The following is a 21,759-nucleotide window of genomic DNA, read 5'->3' as shown; positions in this document are numbered from 1 at the left end:
CAGCCCTTGATCCTATCTTTCTTCCCTTCTCCTGAATTAATCATGAATCGTTCAACCAAGATTTTGCAAGGATTCCTTCTGTGCTATGCTGGAAACTAGGGAACCTGAGGCAAACCAGACATGATCCCCACCCTTGGGAGCTCCACTTAAATGATCTGCAGAAATCTAGGATTGAATCCAGAACCTTGTATTCTCAGCCTCACTGTACTCTCCCCACTAAGCTATTTTAGTAAATAATAACACTCCTTAGCATGCAGGTAGCATTTTGCAGTTTCTAAAGCCTTTCCCTTCTGTAACCTCATTTAACCCTTACATCATCTGAGAGGGTGATTTGCATATATCCCTATTGTGTAGATGAGGAGTTGGAGGCCAGAGGTCATAGAGGATGGTGGTTAAGACAGCCTGCAGCTGTCTTCCCATGTGGAAAGCAACTCAATGTCCACCTCCTCCCCTATGAGATAGAAATATTAACACCTGCTCCATAGAACCATTGTGAAAAGTAAATAAAACAACACATAGAAGATGACTGCCACCAACAATAAGCACTTCTGCCTCAATCTACCATGGGCTCAGCAGGTGCAGTTCCAAACATTCACCTGCTTCCCACATGCCTGCAGACACCAGTTTGTAGGTCTCCTGACATATTTCAGAGCTCTGAAAACAGATCTCACTGAAATCCCAGCTCTTTCTTGGGGCAGCTCTGTAACCTGCTTTCAGCCTCAGTTTCTTCATCTGTAAAATAGGCATAAGAACAGGTGGTTCTGAAGTGGAGTGAAGCACAGCTCATAAAAGGCTTGGTAGAGGGCCCAGCACATACACAGGGCTCAAAAATGGGAGGTTGCATGTTGGTTTTCATATGTTAAGTGTTGAGGAGCCTTTGAACCTGTTGGGGAGGTGCAGCTCCCACAAGGTGGGATCTGACCTCCACTCCAGGTGCCTGTGCCAGCACGTGCTTTAGGCTCTCTGCTTCTAGCTACATTGGCAGTGAAGGGATTCGGGCTATGAAAGCTGTTCTGCCTGCACACCACTCACCTTACGAGAGGAGACGGGACCCCCTTCTCCTTTTCTCTACAGAGCAGCTACACAGGGGCAAATCTATCAAATTCCATGGTGATACCTAAGTGGTTTCCCACCCACGCCCCTTGCCAGCACTCTGAGTCACCACCGGCACCAAGGCGGCTGCCGTAGGAAAGGTGTTCCCTCTCAGGCTGCAGAAATGCTGCTGTAGGATTGCTCCAGAAAGCCCAAACCAGACCCCATGATAGCACAGCTACCCTTCTTATGCAACATTTGACATTGTTTAAAAGCAATGTTAATGTTCCTAGCTTCCATTTGCCGCAGGCCCTAGAAAGCTGGCCCAGCCCAGACCTTATGTCCTGCTTCCTGCAGCCCAGCAGGGCTAGCATCCCCATTTTACAGGTTGGGAAACAGATATGCCCGAGGCCACTTGGCTAAGACACTCCCAGCCCTGGCTGCCTAACCAGCCTTAGTTCAAAACTCCTCACTACCAGCCATCCTAGTTAGCTTGTGGAACCAGAGACAGAGCAAAAAGCAGGTAAATATGATAACATTTTATTCTCTTTCAAATGAAACATAATTGTGAGCATTTATGTCCCTTTGGGACTTGAAGTTTGAACTCTGATTTATTATGAAAAGAAAGAAAAATCTACTCCTAAATCTGTGTTCACTTAAAATAGAAGTGTGTTTGTGGGGAAATATTTCTTTATATGCAACTTTGCAATTTCATATTGCCAAAGCTGGGCTGGTGAAGAATACGTGTGGTTAACTGAGTATTAGAAGAATATCATAGTGAGTATTGTATTTTGCAAGTAGCAGCAACAATGATCACAGATCCTCATCTGAGCTGTTGAAGTTGTTCCTTTTGCCACATCTATATTGTGCCCAATCGATATGTGCTGAAAATCGATTCACCTCTTCTTTGCCTGGTCCTAAAACCACACTCCCTGCTTTATCACAGACTGTCTTCCATCTTTCCCCACTGAATCTATTAATTGTTCTTCTATCAGGTACTCGAATCACTGTCCTGTGAGCTAATTAGGAATTGGAGCTCAGCTCTGGGAAGCCATGTGTCGGGAAAGGAGGAGTAGAAAATATTTGCATAGTCATTTGGGCGATTTTGCATGCTGGCTGCCTCCAGCTGGAGTCCTCTTAATAAAACACTTCTGCTATCTTGCCAGGCCAGAAGGAAGTTGGCTTAAACAGGAGTGAAAGGCTAGAAAGGGTCTACATGCATTCCCACCTACCTCAGTCTTGTTCGAGCCTTAAACTTGCTTGACCCAAGTCAGAAAAGTTAAGACTGCCCCTTTCAGCCAAAAGACCAGTAGGCTGAGCCATATCCTGCCAGCAGCCTGGCCTGATTGGAGTTTGTGCTCTGCTCTGCATCAGGCCTTGGCTACTATGCATAACAGCTTCCTTCTCTCCCAGAGCAACTGTGAATGTTTCCCCTGGGTTTACACCATGACCTCACCCAGCATGGATTTCCTACTATTTAAAACTCTCTGCAACTAATACTGTAGACTCTGGGGTGACATTGATCCTCACCATTATCACAAGAGTGTGTTATGTTGGTGCCCAGCCAGCCTGGATTCCTGGAGTGGATATGTTAAGTCTTGCTGGGGTTTCTATAAAATGAATTTCTATATATGAGAACCTGTATTCTAATGACTTTAACTGACACCATGAGAATGTGTCCTTCAGAAATGGAGATGTTTTTAACCCTGAAAGAGAAGAGATCTCTTTCTCAGATCACACCAGATCTTTTTTAAAAAAAGAACGACAGAGAAAAGTGTGTTTCTGAAAACAAAATAAAATCTCATTTGTAGAATTAGAATCCAGTTTATTTATGGTAAATAGAAAAAAAATACAAAGGAAAAACTTAAGATATTGTTATTCAGTTAATCTTGGGGTGACTAAAAAGAAAAACAATAGTCTGCAGTGAGGTAAAATGCTCTAAATTCTAGCTCATTCTTCAGTATTCTTATTCTTCAGTAAAGTGTCTTGTCACATTTGTACCATTTGCTCAGCTTCTAATTCTCAGACAAAGTTAATATTTATCAGCTCCCCTTTGAAATAAATATTTATTGTTTTCATATTGTTCTCAAGTCTTCAGTTGCTCTTTCTACTGAGATTTCAGAAGCTCTGTTCTCTGTGGCTAGTCTTTGAATGAATGAATGAGTGAGTGAGTGTGTGAGTTAATATTCCACTGTAACCATCCTCTCATTAGACTCTCAATCTCACTCTTAATACTCCCTTGGCATATGTGATGATTAAAACAAGACATCTGAGGTTAAACAGGTCTGGGTTCAGATTTGGGCTTTCCATGTTACCCTGGGAAAGTTACTCCTCCTGAGCATCAGCTTCCTTCCCATAAAAATGGGGATAATATTAGTGCCTTTTATCTCAGGCTGCATTCTCCTAGAAGCAGATCATGAGATAATGATTCAAGTGCTAATAATTTATTTGGGAGACACAGGAATGCTAGTAGGAGCAATGGGCAACTGGGGCTTAATCGCACTGCAGACCCAAAAGCCAATATAGAGCCCCAGCTCATGGTTTTCCCACCCAAGAAGCAAGGGAGCTGGAGTCTGAATACACTGACTCCCAAATCCCATCAGTCACTGACTGAGGGCTGCCGAGGTAGGGGGAATGGCGCTACTGCTCTAGAACTTGAGGATGTTTTGCCCACCAGAGCAGGTCCTTAGGCAAAAAGATGCAGAGGCTGTAGGGAGAACCTCATCCGTGGTGGTTAGATCCATGGGATTATTGGCAGGGCGACAGCATCTCTGCACTTTCAGCATTACTCTGAGGATTAAGTGGGATTGTGTGAAGTTTGGAGAACAGACCCTGGCACATACTAAGCACACAATGAGTGGCAGACTTAAGGGGACTTTCCCCAGCATCCTCTGTGTAATACAAAACAGATGCCTGAGGGATCTCCTTTGTAGAACCCCTCCACCAATCTACATGTGATGGTGTGGTTCTGTGGAGTGCCAGGTGCTGGGGTGCAACAGTGAACAGAGCCAGCAGGGTCCTGGCCTTCTAACATTCATGGTCCCTCCTGGCTAACACAAGATAATTGAGAAATGGCAGACATGCCTGCAGTATTGACTAGGGCAGAGCCCACAGCAGTGAGGACCCTGGGAGCTGCCTCATCCAACCCCCTCAGTTTCCAGGGAGGGACTCATCCCAGGGCACATCTTGAGGTGACAGTTCCAAGACTGGACTCCTAATCCGGTGCTCCTCCCAGCTGCCTTTGAAGTGAGCATCACACATGTTCAGAGCATTGGGCAAACCCTCCAGCTAGGATGCTCATTGATTATTTTTGTAGCACAGGAAACATATTCAGCAAATGCCCAAATGAAAAAGTTCCTGGGTGGAGAGTCCCTCCCACCTTTGGCACAAGATGATTTTTGCTTTACAAGGGGCTTTAGCTCCCTGGATAGGTGTCTGGTAAGTCCATGCCTGCAGTTTCCCTGGGGACCAAAATTCAGAAGTTTCATGGAACAGATGCATGGAAACAGGATGTGTCCTTTCCGCCACAGACCATCTCAGTCTTCTTATGCTACCCCCTCTCCCTCTCTGATTCTGTTTCCTCATCTGTAAAATGGGGAGAGTGCTTTGGGATATGTAAGCTGCCTATGTCTGATGGGTAGGAGAGTATTCTTACCATATTTGTTGATGTTAGCAATATGGTACCCTTGGGCCAGCCAGTTCCTCTAAGAATCTCTCTCCTCCCCATCAGTGGTTGTTGACCCCAAACAACCAGGAATGTGAAGGCAGCCCCCCAGAATATGACCTCATCAGGCTAGGAAAGAATCTTATGTTCCAACCCCTTTCCAAAGCCAAACTGAGACCCAGAGGGGAAGAGGACTTGCCCAAGGCCTAGCTTCAGTAACAATCAGTTTTGGCCCAGGGATGCTGTTCACAGCCCACAGCTCTCCTGACTTCTCAGTCACCCACCCCACCCCAAATGCCTCTCCTCTCTCCCACATCAGTATAATTGACCGCCCCCAGCCAGGGAAACCTGAGAGGGTGCAGAGCCTCTTGCTGCTCAGTTCCCGGCTACAGGAGTATTCCCTCTCCAGAAGGACATTTCTGCCTCTGAATTGGTGTGTGGCAGATGGCACAGCAGAACTGAGCCTCGGTTTATTTTTGACTCAAGGAAGGACATTGCATAAGTGCATAGCACTAACTGGTGGGGACGGAGGTTCTGGAGCCTTGGCTTTGAGAGCCACATGGCCTGGGTTTGAATTCTGGCTGGGCCATCTTTAGCTGTGCACCTCAGATATGTGGTCTTACTCAGTCACCCCATTTGTAAAATGGGGTAGTAGGGTCAATAGGCCATGCCTCATTGATCTAATAGGTGGGTGGCTTCATCATGGGAGAGGATGAAAATGTGATAGAGAGATTTAGGGGGCTGATTTCTATTTCTGGAGAGGTAAAATGATGGGAAAGTAGGGACCTCACAAGCAAGGAGTCCCTGGCAGACCCCAGGTTGGGCCTGGAGTGGAGCTGTCCACATAGGGGCTGAGTGGCCCCAGTTGTGTGGAGAGGCCCATGACGGGGCACAGCCTGGCAAACCCCTTCCTCTGTTGCCCTGGACAGAAGGACTGGGTGGGGGCCCAACAAGGAGGGGTCAGGCTGGGGGTTGGGGAAGCACACTGAGCAGGGCTTTGGTAGGGAGGCTGAAGGCTGGGAGGCAGGCTCTTTCCCTCCCTCTCTTGCCCCCTGGTGGAGTCAGGCTGATGGGGGTTTATCTGACACTGAACTCCAGTCTCAGGGGTAGTTGAATAATCATTTGAGGGGAGGGGCCCGTGAGGGTGCTGGGAGAGGGGCAAGCTGGTCTTCCTGTACTCATCTGTCTGTGCTAATGTTTTCCTACATACTTGTTTACTATAGAAAGCAGAGAAGTAGAGATATTTTATGAAACAACCAAAAACCTTAACCCTACCAAATGTTGACACTTGGGAAATGTTGTATCTTTCAACATAATACCTTTTTCCTATACTATAAACATAATAAGTTTCTTTTTGTGGTCATAAAAATTGAAATCCTATTTCAGTTCTCTGCATTTTTCACTCAAGGTTATGAAATTTTCCCAAGTCATTAAACATTATTTGAAAACATGATTTTTAATAAATGCATTACATTCTATCCTATGGCTGCTTGGTAATTAACTAATCCCCTAGGATTGAACACTTAGATTATGTCCAAATTATGCCATGATTTAAAACACTGTGGTGAACACCTTTATGACTGTTTACATTTCCAGTTATTTTCTTTCAAGTAGGTTCCTAATAAGCAAAGTTACTGGGTCAAATACTGTGCATTTTTTCTTTATTATGTCTTTTAATATTATATTTGAAACATGCAAAAGAAATTATGTACTATTTATATTGGTTTAATAATACCATATATATCGTGGCCTTTTAATATTATATTTGAAATATGCAAAAGAAATTATGTAGTATTTATATTGGTTTAATAATACCATATATATCATGGACCCACCACCCCACCCAGAGAACTGGAATGTCACGAATAATTTGCCTATTCCTGTGTGTGTTCCCATCCCGAACCCCTGCCTCTCCCAAAGGAAACAATTATTTATCATTTCTTTGCTCTTTCTTTTCCTGTAGACTGTATTTTTTAAGAGCAGTTTCAGGTTCACAACAAAATTGAGCAAAAAAGTACAGAGAATTCCCATATGCTGTTAAAAATTTTTTTTTACCTCACGTGTGTACACTTATACCACCTATTTAGTTCTGCTTTGGTTTTAGTTCTTTTAAATGGCTTCACACAGTATGTAACCTTCTGAGACGTGCTTCTGTGGGGCAATATTATATATCTCAGACACATTCATGTGGTTGCCACAGCTGGAGCTACTGTGTGCTCATTGCTGTATAATATTCCCTGATGTGAAGGTAGAGCAGTCAGTTGATATATTCTCCTGCTGGTAGACCTGTTGAGTTGTTTCCACAGCTGAGTTCTTAGAAACAACATTGCTGGGAACATCTTTGGCCATGGTGCCATTCACCCAGAAAAGGAACAAGGGAGGAAAAACAGATTTGGGAGGATGATGGAATCAAAAGTGGACAAGCACACAAGCTTGAGTTGTGGTGTCTGCAAGCCAAGCACTGAGTTGATTTTGGAGGAGGGCGCAAATAACTACATCTCATGGGCTTGTTTAAGCTAGAATATGCCATTTCTCAATCTTGGGTGCCAAGGTCAGTGATCTTCAGCTTGTGAGCATGCGTAAAACTCTCTCCCATGCCCTTAGAGGAGATAGAAACAAGGCTTGTGAAGGAAGGAACTCCCCCACCTTTTAGTTTCAGTGCCATTAAATCTGAGCATTCCTAACTGTGAGGCATGCATTTCTGATGGTACCTAAGAGGTGGTATGAAATAACAGCCCATCGCCAAATGGGAAAACAGGCCATTTTCAGTTCTCCTTCAGTCTTCCAGATCACATCAAGGCAAAAGGTTCTGTCTGAAACTAGTGTATCTTAAATTGCAGCCTCGTCCCCACTAAACATTGACTAAACTGAGCAGAGACCAAGAAGACTTTGGGCTCAGGGCCTTACAGGGGAAACTGAAATCATTAAATATAAAGACATCCTGTTGCATTTCTTTGTGTGGTCATCTTTTATTTGTGGTGAGTGACACTGGTTTTCCACTGATAATACTGACAGAAGCTTCCTTCTAAAATAAATGTTTAAGTTTTCTTCAAACAAATTATTAAGAAAAACACATTAGATAATTAAAAGACAGATAGTAACCATCTTGACAGTCCTATTTGATTGACCAGTTTTAGGAAATGCTAACCTCAATCAGCTGTTCTCAAACTTTTGGCCTTCCCATGCTTTACATTCTTAAAAACAATTGAGAACCCGAAAGTTTTGCTTATGTGACTACTATAGATCCATATTACCATTGAAACTGGGGCTTTAATATTTACCTATTAATTCATTTAAAAATTAAAGTAAGCCCATTATGGTAACATATACAACTATTTTATGAAAAATAACTACATTTTCCAAAACAAAAAAAAATTAGTAAGAAGAGTAATGTTATTTGATATTTTTGCCAATCTCTTTAATGACTTAATTGAAGACAGCTGGATTCTCACCTGCTTCTGCATTCAATCTGTTGCCATATGATGTTTTGGTTAATGCATGTGAAGAAATTCCACCCTCACAGAGATACATGTTGTTGGCAAAGGGAGGAGTATTTTGATAGCCTTTTCAGATAATTGTAGATACTCTTCTTTGATAATACACCCAAACTCAGCAAGTGGAATGTATTAGTTTGCTAGGGATGCCACGACAAAATTCCACAGACTGGGTGACTTAAACGACAGAGATGTACTTTCGCACAGTTCTGGAGGCTGGAAGTACAGGATCAGGGCATTGATCGGTGGGGTTGGGGTTTTTTTTCTGAGGCCTTTTCCTTAGCTTGCAGACAGCTGTTTTCTCGCTGTGTCCTTACATGGTCTTTCCTCTGTGCGCACACCTCTGGTGTGTCTTTGTATATCCAGATTTTCTCTATCAATTCTGCCCATAACAGACAGCACCTTAAAAGTTACTTGCAATCAAAAATCCGAAGCCATGTAAAGAACTTTCCCTACTATTAAAATGTAGGACTATTTTCATGTAGAACCTTCGTGCATTAACATTCACTTTTTTTTCTATTTTATACTTCAGTAACTCTTTTAGCCATGCATGCTTTTGTGACATCATACATTCATTGGACATTTTAAAAATATTGGCTCATTGAGTTCTAAAGACCTTTCAAATCTTTGCTACATTTTGTTATATAATTTTTTTCAAAATCACATTTGTTATCTTACCACTGACCTCATCAGAAACATCTCTACATTTTAAGAAACTGTCAGACTCAGAGTGGCACATACACGTTTTCCAAAATTCTAACTTTACCTTTGAAAGCTCAAATTTTATCTTTTGCAACAAGTACTGTCACTTGTGTTCCTTGAAGCCCTAGTGCTCTTGCTTTGTTCATTTTGGGGGAAATGTCCGTCAAACCCAGGTTTGAATAACCATTATTTGTCTGTCAGTGGTTCTTTTATGTAAAAATGGTGCTTCATGAAAACAGGGGCTAATTCAGCTCACAACTCAAATGATCACACAACACCCATGAGACTTCAGTGTGTAGGGGACGTGCTCCATTGTGCTTCCCATTTCATGTTTCAAGGGTCAAGATTTAATAAAACCAATAATTTTTACTGCTTTGCCCAGGATATTCCTAAGCCAAGCTGCCATTGTGTCACAGTGAAGGGTACAGTGACTACTAGCACAGTTCAGTGCCACTCCCTTGATTCATGCTAGGGCACCAGCAGGTTTACTCACCATTGCTTTTGCACCAACAGTACAAATATCAACACAGTGAAAATGGAAAATAGCATCTTTGTGTTATTAGGTAAATAGTTTTGACCTCTCAGACCCCCTACAAGGGTGTTGGGCAGCCTCAGGGGCAAGTGGACCACACTTTGAGAACCACTGACCTAGATAAAAATACAGAGAAGATTTGGAGCCAGACATCAAATGATCAAAAAAGAGGAGCAAGGCATCAAAAATGACATGGGTACCAGAGTCACAAGACCTAGATGTGATCCTGGCTCTGACAGTGTGGAACTAAGTGGTCTTGGATACGTCACTGCCTTCTAGAAGTCAGTTCACACACAAAGGGCTGTAGGTGTTTCCTGCCTCCCAGAGCTTGGGAAGGGAGGAAATGAGGCCCAGACTTGAGAGCCTCTTACAAGTGGAAAAAGAACAAAGAATATTGAGAGAACTATGTGTCCAATCCAAACCAAACACTATTCGCATTATAGGGGTACCAGAAGAAGAAGAAGAGAGAAAAAGGGATAGAAACTGTCTCTGAGGAAATAATTGCTGAAAACTTCCCCAGTCTGGGGAAGGAAATAGTCTCTGAGGCCATGGAAGTCCACAGATCCCCCAACACAAGGGATCCAAGGAGGACAACACCAAGACATATAATAATTAAAATGGCAAAGGTCATATACAAGAACAGGGTATTAGAAGCAGCCAGAGAGAGAAAAAAGATCACTTACAAAGGAAAACCCATCAGGCTATCATCAGACTTCTCAGCAGAAACCTTACAGGCCAGTAGGAATGGCATGATATATTCAATGCAATGAAACAGAAGGGCCTCAAACCAAGAATACTCTATCCAGCAAGATTATTTAAATTTGAAGGAGTGATTGAACAATTCCCAGATAAGCAAAAGTTTAGAGAATTTACCTCCCACAAACCATCTCTACAGAGGATTTTAAAGGGACTGCTCTAGATGGAAGTATGCCTAAGGCTAAATAGCTGTCACAGAGAAAATAAAACCACAGCAAAGGAAGTAGACCAACTAAATACTAACCAATTGTAAAATTAAATCAGCTATCCACAAAGTCAGTCAAGGGATACACAAAGAGTACAGAATAAGACACCTAACATATAAAGAATGGAGAAGGAAGAAAAAGAAGAGAAAGAAAAAAGAATCATCAGACTGTGTTTACAATAGCATAATAAGTGAGTTAAGTTAGACTGTTAGACAGTAAAGAAGCTTCCCTTAAACCTTTGGTAACTACGAATCCAAAGCCAGCAATGGCAATAAGTACATATCTATCGATAATCACCCTAAAGTAAATGGACTGAATGCACCAATCAAAAGACACAGAGTTATGGAATGGGTAAAAAAGCAAGACCCATCTATATGCTACCTACAAGAAACTCACTTCAAACCCAAAGACATATACGGACTAAAAGTGAAGGGATGGAAAAAGATATTTCATGCAAACAATAGGGAGAAAAAAGCAGGTGTTGCAGTACTTATATCAGACAAAATAGACATCTAAACAAAGAAAATAACAAGAGACAAAGAAGGACATTACACAATGATAAAGGGGTCAGTCCAACAAGAGGATATAACCATTTTAAGTATCTATGCACCCAACACAGGAGCACCTCCATATGTGAAACAAATAATAACAGAATTAGAGGAGGAAATAGAATGCAATGCATTCATTTTAGGAGACTTCAACACACCACTCACTCCAAAGGACAGATCAACCAGACAGAAAATAAGTAAGGACACAGGCACTAAAGAACACATTAGAAGAGATGGACCTAACAGACATCTATAGAACATTCCACCCAAAAGCAGCAGGATACACATTCTTCTTAAGTGCACATGGAACATTTTCCAGAATAGACCACATACTAGGCCACAAAAAGAACCTCAGCAAATTAAAAAAGATTGAAACTGTACCAACCAACTTCTCAGATCACAAAGGTATAAAACTAGAAATAAATTGTACAAAGAAAACAAAAAGGCTCACAAACACATGGAGGCTTAACAACATGCTCCAAAATAATCAATGGATCAATGACCAAAAAAAACAGAGATAAAAAAAAAAACAGATATCAAGCAATATACAGAGACAGATGATAACAACAGCACAATACCCCAACTTCTGTGGGATGCAGTGGAGGCAGTTCTAAGAGGAAAGTATATAGCATTCCAGGCATATTTAAAGAAGGAAGAACAATCCCAAATTAATAGTCAAAAGTCACAATTGTTGAAACTGGAAAAAGAAGAACAAATGAGGCCCAAAATCAGTAGAAGGAGGAACATAATAAAGATAAGAGAAGAAATAAATAAAATTGAAAAGAATAAAACAATAGAAAAAATTAATGAAACCAAGACCTGGTTCTTTGAGAAAATAAACAAAATAGATAAACCCTAGCCAGACTTATCAAGAAAAAAAGAGAATCTACACACATAAACAGAATCAGAAATGAGAAAGGAAAAATCACTATAGACACCACAGAAATACAAAGAATTATTACAGAACAGTGTGAAAAATTATATGCAAACAAATGGGATAACCTAGAAGAACTGGACAACTTTCTAAAAAATACAACTCTCCAAGACTGACCCAGGAAGAAACAGAAAATTTGAACAGACCAATTACCACCAATGAAATTGAATCGGAAATCAAGAAATTACCCAAGAACAAAACCCCCAGTCCAGATGGCTTCACCACTAAATTTTATTAGACATTTAGAGAAGACATAATACCCATTCTCCTTAAAGTTTTACAAGTGGTAAAGCACAACTCAGGCAGGAGAAACCAGCAGCAGTGGGGAATGAGCCAAAGGTTTGAACTCTCATGTCCTCATCTAAGCCATTTATAATTGGCAGTGATGCCCAGATTCTTGTATTCCCCTGAAGAGTGCTGAAAGAGCTATGTCTGGAGACCCTGAAAGAGATGCCCAGTGGATACTTAGTATTAACAAATCAGTGCCTTTAGGGATCTGCTCCAAGTCACCATCCCCACATACAGCTTTGAAAGGAAAAGGCCTCCTAGAAGTCCACAGCCTGCTGGATAGGTAGACATTCACCTGCATCAGGTAGAAAGCTGGAAGTCTATGGAAAAAGAAGAGCATTTCAGAAAATCTGATCTAATTAGCAGCGTTAAGAAGATAGAGGCAATTCTGGGCAACTCCAGGAATCTGGGAAGCACTTGTTAAGAGGGTTTCAAACAGGCTTCTGCTTCCAGGAAGATGGAATAGAAGTGCTTTTCCCTATTCTTCTTGCTAAGTGTAACTAAAACCCCTGGACATTATACATAAAACAAACATCAGAAAACTCTGAAAGATAGGGAGACCACAGACCTGCTAGGGACCTGAGGACCCAAAAAATAATATTGTAGTGAGGTCCTGGGTTTTCTTTTTGCCTCATAGATCCCAAAGTTAGAGCTGAAGAAGCCAGAAATGAGGAAATTCCAATAGAGAGGCAAAAAAAAAAAAATCCTCCCAAAAATGTTTTCTCTAGCTAAAGAGCAAGGAAAGGGGCAGCCTAGCAAAACAGACACTTTAAGAAAAAAACTGCTCTACTCCAGCCAAACACTATAAAACACATTATGGTCCCACCCCATCAGCGAAGATCCAGTGGAGAGGTGAGGCTTCTAGCTTCATCAGACTACAATGAGGTACCCCCAAATCCCTAACTGGGGTGGTGTCAAAGAAGGCCAAGTAGGGAGCCAGAACTTTCATTCCCCACTGGGTGGTAACAAGACCTCACCCCCAGCCCCCATGATGCCAGTGGAGACCACATTTGGATCAATAACAGACACTCCTTCCCCTCCCAGCTAGGGAGGTATCAGTGGAGACCTAAGGGGAGCTGGCATTCCCAATCCTTCCTTTCCTTTTTCTGCTGGAATAATTGTCAGAGGAAGCCAGCTGAAACAAAATTGTTTTAATAGGATCCAGAGGCTCCTAACATAATATCCCAAATGCCCAGGCTTTAATTGAAATTCCCTTATACCAAGAACTGGGAAGATCTCAAACTGAATGGAAAAGAGACAGTCAATAGACGCCAACATTGAGAAAACAGAGATGTTGGAATCATCTGACAAAGATTTAAAGCAGCCATCATAAAAATACTTTAAGGAACAGTGATGAGCACACTTGAGACAAATGGGGAAAGAAAATAGTCTCAGCAAAGAGGTAGAAGACATACAGAAGACCCAAATGGAAATTTTATAACTGAGAAATGTGATGATGAAATTAAAAAAAAAAAAACTCAGTGGAGGTGCTTAACATCAGACTAGAGGGAAGAGAGGAAAGAATCTTTGAACTGGAACATAGGACAATAAAAATTGTCTAATCTAGCAGAGAAGGAAAAAAGATCATGTTAAGCAAAAATATGAGGAAATGCAGTAGCTGTTTCTCCTAAGCTTTCTAAATTATATTTGCCAGCTGAAGTAAAAATTATAATATATTCAGATATGGTTGTGTAAGTAGAAAGAATAAACAGAAAACAATAATATCATAGACTTAAACTTTAATATGTCAATAATGACATGAAATTCACAAGCTAGATAGTTTCACTGGAGAATTTTACCAAACATTTAAAAACTAACACAAATTCTACATAATGTCTATAAGTAAACAGAAGAGGAGGAACACTTTCCAGTTCAATTTATGAAGCTAGTATTATCCTGAGAACAAAGACAGGACAAAAAATAAAAATAAAAACTACAAGCCAACATCCCTCTTGAATAAAGGTATGAAAATCCTTAACGTAACATTAGAAAATAGAATTCAGCAATGTACAAAAACAATTATGCCTCATGACCAAGTAGGATTTATTCCAGGGGTACAAAGTTGGTTCAACGTTTAAAATCAATTACTATAACCCACATGTTAATGGACTAAAGAAGAAAATTCACACAATCATACCCATCAATCCAGGCAAAGCATTTGATAAAATTCAACATCAGTTCATGACATAATGCTCAGAAAAATAGGAATAAAGGAGATCTTCCCCAACCTGATAAAGAACATCTACAAAAAACTACATCTAACATTATGCTTAATTGTTAAAAGACTGAATGTTTTCCCCTAAAATTGGGAACAAGGCAAGGATGTCAGCTCTCACCACTATATTCAAATAGTCCTGGGAGTTCTAGCCATTGCAATAAGACAAGACAAGGGCACACAGATTGGACAGGAAGAAATAAAACTGTCTCTATTTGAAAATAACTTCATTATCTACATTTTTTTTTAAAAACCTAAGGTATCTAACAAGAAACAAAAAACAAAACAATTAAAAAATAACCCCCTAGAACTAATAATAGAGTCCAGGAAGGTTGCAAGATACAAAGTAAGCATACAAAAATCTGCTGTATTTCTGTATACTAGTAAAGAACATGTGGACACCAAAGTTAAAAATACAAAGCCATTTATAGTCACTCAAAAGAAGTGAAATACATGGGTGTAAATTTAAAAAAACATGAAAAAACAAGATTCATATGCTGAAAACTATACAGAACACTGATTAAAGAAACCAAAGATCTCAATAAATGAAATGACATAGTGTGTTCATGGATTAGAACAGTCAACATTGCACTAAAGAGTCTGTGCAATTCCTACCAAAGTCCTAGCAAAATTTTTGCACATTTAGAAAAGATTATTCTAAAAATTGTATGGAAAGGCAAAGGAGGTATAATAGCTAAAACAGTCTTAAAAATGAATAAAGTGAGAAGAATCAGCCTACCTGATTTTAAGATTTATTACATAGAAATGGAGACTGTGTGGCATTGACAAAGAGATGACACATAGATCAATGAAATGAAATAGAAGATCCAGAAATAGACTACACAAATAAGCCCAACTGGTTTTTGATAAAGGTACAAAGGCAATTCAGTGGAAGAAAGATGATAACCTTTCAACAAGTGTTGAAGCAATTGGGCATCTAGAGGCAAATAATAAAAATAAAACAAAGAAACAAAAGAACTTTTACCTGTCTCACACTTTATACAAAAATTAACTCTTAAAACTTTTAGGAAAAAAATATAAGAGGGAAATCTTCAGGAACTAGGAGTAGGCAAAGAGTTCTTAGCCTTGATACCAAAAGCACAATCCATAAAAGAAATAAATGATAAATTGGACTTCACCAAGATTAAGAGTTTGTGCTCTGCCAAGAACTCTGTTAAGAGGATGAAAAAGACAAGCTACAGACTGGGAGAAGGTATTTGCAAACCACAAAAATCTGACTAAATAGTGGTATCTGCCATATATTTTAGAACTCTGAAAACTCAACTGTAAAAAAAAATGCAACAATTCAGTTAGAAAATGGGCAAATGTCATGAAGAGTCATTTCTCCAAAGAGGATACACAGATGGCAAATAAGCACATGAAAAGATGTTCAACATCATTAGCCACTAAAAAAATGCAAATTAAGACCACAAGAAGATATTATATACTTACCAGAATGGCTAAAATAAAAATGACAACACCCAACGCTGACCAGAGTGTAGAAAACCTGGATCACTCCTACACTGCTGGTGGGGGTGTAAAATGGTTCACAGCCACTCTGCAGAACAGTTTGGAAGTTTCTTAAAAAAAAGAAAAAAACAACTGAACATGCAATTACCATGCAGCTCAAAAATTGCACTCCAACATTTATCCCAAAGAAATGAAAATTTACATTCACACAAAAACTCTGTACAGAAATGTTTATAGCAGCTTCACTCATAGTAGCCAAAAACTAGTATTCACACAGATGCCCTGTAATGGATGAATGGTTAAACAAATTGTGGTATATCCATATCATGGCATAGTACTCAGCAATAGAAAGGAATAAACTGTTTATACACAGCAACAATTTCTAGAAGAATTAGGCTAAGTAAAAAAGCCAGTCCCAAAAGGTTACATATAGAGTGATTCCCTTTGTACAACATCCTTGGAAGAACAATATTATAGAGATGGAGGACAGATTTGTGATCGCCAGGAGTTAGGAATGAAGGTGGGGAGGGGATGGGTGTGACTATAAAGAGATGGCCCAAGGAAGCTCATAGTAATATAACAGTTGTGTACCTTGACTATGGTGGTTACATAAAAGTACACACATGATGTAATTGCATAGACCTACACACACGAGTGCATGCGCACTGGTGAAACCTAAATAAGCTCCGTAGATTGTACTAAGGTCTGATCCCTAGTTCAGGCAGTGCACTATGGTTGTGTGAGATGTTAACACTGGCAGAACCTGAGACAAGGTTCAGGGGACCTCCATGTGCAGACCTTTGCAACTTCTTTTGAATGGCTAATTATTTCAAAAAAGAAAGTTACAAAATAGATGGATAGATAGATCAATAAAAGGAGACTGATACTGATAGAGAGGCATGTAGTACCCAGTTGACCTCTGTAGCCCATTTATTGAGTGATTCTAGGAGACAAAGTATTTACACATACTATATTTTAGTTACTCCTCCCAAAAATCCTGAAAAATAAGTATTATTATCTCTATCCTACAGATGGGGAAACCAAGGCTCAGAAAGGTTCAGCCATTTGACCAAGTGCTTCTGTCTCTCCAGAGCACATGCCCTGATCACTGTCCAACATCCCCCCACCCCACCAGCCACACCAGCCAGCAAACAGGACAAAGAGACCCCCATCTTGACACCCCTGCCAGCAGGAGGACTTGCTCTCCAGATGGCCTCATGGCCTGGAAGGGGTGAAATCTACCTGACAGGTTTAGATAGGGGAGCCAGGGGCTGGATTCTGTATGGCTGGGTCAGCTCCTGAGTGGTAGGAGGAGAGAAGAGGCACCCCTGCTTCTCCTCTGTCTCTATCCCCACCTGACCCTGGCCCTAGCCCAGGGCTAGCACCTAGGGGACACTCCCCACTGCTGTCCTCTCCCTATTCCTTCCTCATTGGGACCATAAGGTCACCCACCCCTAACCAATGCCATCTCCCCTCTTCCAGAGCTGAACTGCATCACCCAGTCCCCAGAGCCAGCAAGACATGGGCCCCATTTTCCAAATCCTGATGCTTTTCATTTAACCTGAAGACATGGAGGGGTGAGTTGAAGATGGCTTTTGCTGGGGCTGGTGGTAGGGTGATCTGGAAGGAGAGCACTGTTGGGGGGCTGCTGATGAGGTGTCAGTCAGCTGGGCAGGAAAATGGTGTTTGACAGCAGCTACCTTCTCTCTGCCGTCCTGGTGGGTACACATGAATTATTTATGCAACATTGTTTGGGTTTGGGAATATTCCCCTGCACTCCTTCTGCATTTGAATAGGGAGTATGTCACAAAACTTGGAGAAGAAAGGCAGCTTCACCTCACATAGTAAACTAAGATTCAGTTCCCTCATCTGTAAAATGGGGATAATAGCAGCATTGCTCTCCTGCGAAGGCCAAGTAAAGATGGTCCATGTAAAGTGTTTAGCAGAGTATCCAGAACATAGCAGGAGCTCAATAAGAGCTTGTGGGATGAACAGACATGCTTGGTGCCTAAAGCATATTAGTTAAATGGGGCAGCACTCTTTTTAGGGTCACAATGCTCAGCCCTCCAGAGCAAGCCCATGTGGGTGGAAATCTGTGAGCAATCTGAGGGGTTTCTCTGGCTCTTTGCTGGGGTTAAGCCCTCCTTCCCCTGGACTCGTGAAGCCCTTTCTTTGGGCCTCTGTTATGCCTTGGCCAGTCCACATTGCATTGCATATATAGCCATGAACCTCAGAGTCCAAACCGGTGCCCCAAGCCCCACCCAGGTCAGGACCAGAGCTTGTGCTGTTCATCTTTGTGCATCAGACCTGACTTACCTTCCAAAAGAATGTCCTCTGAGCCAGACTCAGAGTCTTCTCCTCTGCCCTTTGCAGCTGGCATTCTTAGCCCTTTCACAGATAAGAAGACAGAGGCCCAGAGAGAAGTAACTTTCCAGCCAGATGGTGGGAGAGCCAGGATGCAACTCCAAGATTCTGACCTTGCTTTCTGCTACCCCATCCTGCTGGCCAAGGAAGATGAGTAACTCCAGACCCAAACCAGGGAGGGAGCAGGTAGGCAGACTGGCCATGTGCCTCTGTGTCCTGCCCTCGGAGACCACCTAAACTTCTTGCTTTGCTGAAGTTTTGTTTCTCACCCCAGCACTTAGGGGCTAACCAGATTATTTCCAAACACATTATATAATTGCTCCCCTATTTATTTAATGCCACCTCTTGAATATTAAATGATCGATAATACAGAACAGAAACATGGGAGTTTAAACCCAGCAGCTTTTGACAGGCATGGGTGGGGAAGGAGGTTGAGGAGAGCCATCTATGAGCCATCCACGAGAGGAGGAGGTGACATCTTCCCTCTCCAACTCCCGAGATGGGTTGAAAGGCTTCCCAGGCCCAAGGTTGGCAACTGTGTAGTAGAATTTTCACTATAGGGTTCAACCTCTTTTATTATATAATAACAAAGATGCATTATCATTTCCATAAAGGATGTTTGGAGTCAAGGCTTAGCCACCTGTTTATTTGTTGATGAGTGGTTATTGAGCATCCTCTGTGCGCAGTCACCCACGACACTTTCAAGTACCCCTGGGACACCCTTGTGAATGAAACGAACAAGACCCTTGTCCTCAAGGTACTGACACTCCAGAGAATAGATGACCACGTAAATGAAGAAGACAGCTTCAGAGCAGGATAAGCACTGCCAAGTTAAACCAAACGGGGCGGCAACGTGGGGAGCGGTGGGCAGCCCCCTGAGGAGGGGACATCTGACTGGAGTCTCAGTGGTAGAAGCAGCCAGCCGTGCAGACATTCGGGATCCAGAAGAGCATTCTGGGCGGATAGAAGGTCCCCCGGGAGGAAGTGGCCCTGGCAGGGTTGAGCAAAGGCCTAACTTAGGTGATGTAGTTAGAAGATAGCCACTGAGGGCCAATTGGGCCAGGCCTAGAGGGGCCCCCATGAGGAGTTTGAGTTGCAATCTACATGTAGCTGCAGAGCTCCTGGAGAGTTCTAGCAATCTGATGAATGTTTGGAAAACATCCTCTGCAGCTGGGAGACACCGGTGGTGAGAGGTGTGCTTGGAAGGGCCAGCTGAAGCTGGGGTCTTGGGGGTGGGCAGGAAGAATCCATGAAAGGTACAGGAGGGGCTTCCCAGGACCCAGGTGCTGAACCCCCACCTCCAAAGTGCATCTGTCCAAGGTGATGGTGAGTTTCTCCCAAGGCAGCTGTGGAGGGCCTGGCCTGACCTAACAGGAATCACTGTAATTCTGATATCAAAAATAAATAGTAATAATACCTAGGATTTGCTGAGCACTTACAGTGAGCCTGGCATTGGGACAAACCCCTTATCCTCACCACTGGCCCGTGACATATGCAGTTTTATCATCCCCATTTCATATAAGAGGGAACCAAGGCACAGACTGGTGGAGTAAAATGCCCAGTAACCAGCAAAGCTGGGGTGTGAGCCTAGTCAGTTTGATTTCACACACACAACCCCCAATCCATATTGGCTGAATAAATTAATAATAATAAATAATAGCAATCACTTAATACAGGGCTGGCTATGTGCTGGGCCCTACTCTAAGCACTTTAAAAATAGTAATCATTAGGTCTTCACTGGCCCATGAGGTAGGCATTATCCTTATTTTACAAAAGGAGAAACTAAAAGACTTATGTTATTTACCCTGGCTGGGATTCAAACCCTGGATGTCCCGCTCTGGAATCCAGGTTTTTTAGCAAAATGCAGTGGAAGTAGAGGAGAATGAAGAACAAGTAATCTGACTTGGTCTGTGTGCATTTCCAAGTCTGGGGTCCAGGCCACTTGCTTTTCCAGCTTGCATTTAGCGCCCTTTCTGGTCCAGGCCTGGACTGGACCAGGGGTGAGGGCAGGCCCTTCAGGAGCTGTGAGAGACTATAAAAGGCTGAACTGTCCTCCCCAGAGCATCCTGGCCCCTCAGTGTCCAAAGCAGTAAGGTCTCCTGTAGCCTGACCTACCTGCAACCACCCAAATGTCCCTTCCTTGATGAGAGAATGGAGAAATCAAATCCCATCATCCTTTTTGCCAGCAGGAACATCCAAAGAGAAAATGAACTGAGAAAGGTTAATTGAGCCAGAGAACATTTGTGGAAAGTGTTTAACTCTGAGTCTAGGCCAGAACAACACCCAAAACATCCCCAGTGGAATCCCCTTTTAAGTAAAAATTACAGGCATCCTTCCTTATACTGGCAGAATTTCCATGTCAGATCAATGTGTTAGGCTGTTGTAACTAACACCAGTTTGCAAAGCAACTCATCCCTCCTTCAAATGAGCACAGTAATTCCAACTGAGCAGTGTTGGGAATGCAGGGCAATGCCTAGGAAAGTGCTCTGTAAAAGGTGAAAATTTGCACAAATCAGGGCTTTAAAAGTACTCAAGAATTCTTAAAACACCTTATCCTTTTAGGGAGTTGAACATTTCCTTCCATCCTGCTTTCCTCAATAAGAGAATTGAGAAAAATGTGGGCCCTTCCCCTGGCCAGAGTCTGAAATACAGGGAATGAGCAAAGAGGTTGGGTCAGTGCACCCCAAACCTCTGGTGATAGCTTGTCACCTCTGAAAAGCATTTCTGCGTGCCTTCTGTCTGGGGAGGTGGCATAGTTTAGTGTTGGCAGCCTGGCTGCAAGGCTTACCCCTGCAGGTTTCAGGTCCTGGCTGTGCAATCCTGGGCAAGTTGTTTAAATGATCTCCCACCTCAGTTTTATATGCCTTAAAATGGGATTAAACAGCCCCTCCCTTTTGAAGGAGTTAAATTAAGTAGGAGAGAAAAACCAATGTATCCAGCACGGGGCCTGGGATATCAAGCTTTTTTAGTGGGTCTCTCTTCTCCTGGGGGTCCCCTGTGGGAACAATTGCTTCAAGTTGTGAGGACCCGAGGCAACTTTCTGCTGGGACCATGTCAGACTCTCATGTGCACTAGCACAGGGAGCAAGCAGTCTGCCATCTGTATTAGTTTGCTGGGACTGCAAAGCACTACCAATTGTATGGCTTAAAGCAATATTTATTGTTTCACATTGTGGAGGCTGCAAGTCTGACATCAAGGTGTTGACAGGACTGGTCCTCCTGAGCATCATTAGTAAGGGTCTGTTCCACACCCCTCTCCTAGTTTCCAGAGGCTGAGTGGTGGTCTTTGGTGTTCCCTGGCTTTTGGGTGCACTGCTCTGATCCCCCAGCTGTGCGTGTGTCTGATTTCCCCTCTTTATAAAGACACCAGTCATGTTTGATCAGAGCCCACCAAATGACCTCATTGTAACCTCCTGGCCTCTGTAAAGATCCTATTTCTGAATAAGGTCATATTTATAGGTACTGGGGGTTAGATTCCAAAGCACCTTTCTGTTGGAGGTCGGCAGGGTGAGGGACATAATTCAACCCATAACACCATCACAGTTGTTTGAAGTT

The 21,759-nt window shown here is 42.3% G+C and overlaps 1 protein-coding gene across 12 annotated transcripts in view; it reads left to right on the top strand.

Annotated features, from left to right (window-relative positions):
- Window positions 1-21,759, top strand: part of ATP2B2 (ATPase plasma membrane Ca2+ transporting 2) — a 358,301-nt gene that overhangs the window by 142,376 nt on the left and 194,166 nt on the right. For 7 of the 12 annotated variants that reach the window (XM_073231033.1, XM_073231038.1, XM_037000330.2 and 4 more), the window contains one exon: window positions 17,324-17,418. The exons of 3 other annotated variants lie outside the window; for them this stretch is intronic. The gene's annotated coding sequence lies outside the window, so the exon portion shown is untranslated. Of the gene's footprint in view, window positions 1-17,323; window positions 17,419-18,214; window positions 18,392-21,759 lie in introns of all 12 variants that reach the window. 2 more of the 12 variants (XM_073231037.1, XM_073231031.1) reach the window with 1 other exon arrangement.

This window comes from Manis javanica, chromosome 3, assembly GCF_040802235.1.
Source record: "Manis javanica isolate MJ-LG chromosome 3, MJ_LKY, whole genome shotgun sequence".
NCBI lineage: Eukaryota > Metazoa > Chordata > Mammalia > Pholidota > Manidae > Manis > Manis javanica.
This window is presented reverse-complemented; position numbering and strand designations above follow the sequence as displayed.